Below are 3,338 nucleotides of genomic sequence, written 5' to 3'. Positions count from 1 at the left end.
GGGCCCATCAAACCTTAAAAAATACCCTTACTAAACTCGCCTCACGGGAAACATTATATACCTTTAAGGGAAATAATAAAATATTGTTATCACATGCCCTTTTTGTTTTAAACTTTTTAACGTTAGATATTAATGGCAAATCTGCGGCTGAGCGCCTCTGGCATCCTACCACACAAACAGATTATGCTCAGGCTTTATGGAAAGATCCATTAACAGGAAACTGGAATGGCCCTGACCCCTTAATCATTTGGGGCAAAGGATCGGCTTGCATATATGATTCTAAAGAAGGGGGAACCAGATGGTTGCCTGAACGCCTGATAAAGCCATATGATAAATCCCAGGTTAACACATGTAACCAACCCAGGGATTGTCCCTGAGAAATTTCTTTCTCTATTCTTTTGCAGGAAGAATGCCAAGCCTCTGGATGCTGCGCCTTCTGGGCTCTCTTCTGCCACTTGCCCAAGTGGTGATGGCTGGTCTCGATCGACCCGTGGACACCAACGCCCTTCTCAGACAGCTGTATGGCCCTCCCTGTGATTGTCGAGGAGGAAACAGCCTAAAAGTTATTTCCTCCACCCGCAGCGTTGACTGTGGAACTAAAACAGCTTATTTGGCTATACGCTCGTCCAATATAGGGGGATTTACACAAAGTTGGGTGTGTGTCAGTAAACCCACATTACACCCCAAGGGGAGCCCATGCCCACAATCCTGTCAATTTGTTGACCAAATGAACGCCCGATGCTATAATGATTTTTCAGAGTGCACCCACGGGGGTAAAAAATACTTTATTGCTAAGCCTCATTCCACGCTGACTGGATCAGTTGGAGGTGATTGGTCTACTCAAATCAATATTATGGGCACCTCCAACAAATATGCCTCCGCCTCCTGCAGTGTCACTCCGGGTAAAGATGCATGTTGGCCCACAGCTGCCCCCATACATGTTTCAGATGGAGGACCCACAGATGTGATCCGTGAAACATACGTTCAACAAAAAATTCAACAGATAATAGACTCCATGTATCCTCAGATTCATTATCACCCCTTACTTTTGCCTAAGCCTAGGGGCATGGATATTGACCCACAGACTGTTGATGTTTTGACCGCCACACACAGAGCTTTAAATATTTCTAATCCTAACCTAGCTCAGGATTGTTGGCTTTGCCTGACATATGGAGCTTCTTGGCCATTAGCAATTCCGTCCCTTTTTAATAGTTCCATTAATGAGTCCCTTGTTTTCCCTTCCCCCAATAATTGCTCTTGGAATGTTCCCTTTAAGGTCCAGCCTGTTGGTTTTAATTTCTCCCTTTGCTTTTATAATCATTATCAAAATAACAGCTATGATATTGATGTGGGAATGCCCTCTTTCTCTGTGTGTGGGGCGGTCATCAATGTGTCCACCCCCCTTTGCTCACCACAGAGTCAAGTTTTTGTCTGTGGTAATAACATGGCTTATACTGTGCTTCCCCAAAATTGGACAGGACTCTGCGTTCTGGCTACACTACTTCCAGATATTGATTTAATTCCTGGAGACGAACCGGTACCCATCCCTACCTTTGATTATTTTAGTCCCCGGCCCAAAAGGGCGGTACACTTTATCCCCTTGTTGGTGGGGTTAGGAGTGACTGGTGCCTTGGGTACTGGGACTGCAGGATTAGCCACTGCCGTCTCCTCATATTCCCAGCTTTCAAAACAATTAGCTGATGATATTACTAAAGTTTATCAATCTGTTAAAGATCTTCAGGATCAGTTAGATTCATTAGCTGAGGTGGTTTTACAAAATCGCAGAGGTTTAGATCTTTTAACTGCTGACAGAGGTGGCATTTGCTTAACCTTACAGGAAAAGTGCTGTTTTTATGCCAATAAGTCTGGCATTGTAAGAGATCGAGTTAAAAAACATCAGGAGGAGATTGAAAGACGGCGACATGAGTTTTTTGAGCGCCCTATTTGGGCTGCTTGGGGGGGACTTTTACCCTATGTTCTTCCCCTCCTGGGTCCCCTTGTTGGATTACTTTTGCTTGTTTCCTTTGGCCCTTGGGCTTTTCAGCGCCTTACGCACTTTATAAAAAATCAAATAGATTCGGCCCTTCCAAAAAATTTGATCTCGGTGCATTATCATCGCTTAGAGACTCAGGAGGACCCCACGGAGCGCACCGCAGTCACCCCTAGAGAAGGACTGCAATTCCATACACTTCTTTCCTAATGATTCCTAAAAAGCTAGAAAATATCCAATAACGGGAGTATTATGGAGCTTACCCTGAATAACACTACATACAGAGGCCATACAGGCCGGCTCAACAAGGCATGTAGCCAGTAGCCTAAGACAGGAGGTTTTCTCATAACCTACCTTTGGAAAATTTGTTGATAAAACAGGTGAATGGCTTACCACAACCCAGGGGAAACCTTCTCCCCGAGGATGATGCCTTTTCTCTTACAGATGCAGCTAGAACTCCAGACTTGGACCTTCCTGTTTGAATTTATTAAATAACAGATTAATCTCTGGTCTTCTAAGCCCATACAGGTTCATAATCATCACCTCGATATGGTGGACTAAGGCATTGAGATTGAGGATTTACCCTAGGCTTTTTATTAGTGCTTTGCCGTGAGCTTGTTCCAGTGGGAAACAGCCCCCCCCCTTTTTTTTCTTTTTCTTATTTAGAAAATATTTCTTCTTATTAGTAACTTCTGACCATTCAACGGGCAAGACCTATTGCCATAAGAGATAGGTTCGCCCCTCCTCCTATAGGCCCCTCCGCTTGGGGGAGGATGCACCCATGGGAGGAAGAAGAAATGCTCTAATCAAGGGTGCAGGTAGGACTGCAGGGGGATGGATCTGTGAGATCCCAAAACCCAAGACCCCTGAGTGGCAAGCTCTGGTGCATGATGGTTGGCATGCTACCCACAAGCCGTCTCCTCAAAAAACATGCCAAGGCCTGTAAAACTCCCCTCCCCGAGTGAGGACGCTCTCTCGGGAGCGGAGAAAAACCCTGGGCCCTTAAGAGGAACAGGGCCTCTGTCACCCCCTTAAAAAGAGCAGCCAACAATTGATGGTCAATTTTCTAAATAAGAAAGGGGGATTTGTTGGGAGCCAAGAAAGTGTATGGAAAGACAAGATTCCTCCAGCCCTAAGCAAACTACATTTGGCTAACCATAAATATTCCTCCAGCCCTATACAAACTACATTTGGCTAACCATAAATATTCCTCCAGCCCTAAGCAGGCAACATTTGACTAACCATAAACATTTCTCTTATCTCCAGCCCTAAGCAAGCGGCGCCTGGCTAACCATAAATGTCTCCTAGAGAAACTACAGGAGGTACCTTTAAGATTAGCACAACGGCC

Source organism: Dipodomys merriami, unplaced genomic scaffold, assembly GCF_024711535.1.
Source record: "Dipodomys merriami isolate MVZ:Mamm:240054 unplaced genomic scaffold, mDipMer1.0.p SCAF_353, whole genome shotgun sequence".
Classification (NCBI taxonomy): domain Eukaryota; kingdom Metazoa; phylum Chordata; class Mammalia; order Rodentia; family Heteromyidae; genus Dipodomys; species Dipodomys merriami.
Note: the sequence above shows the minus strand (reverse complement) of the source record.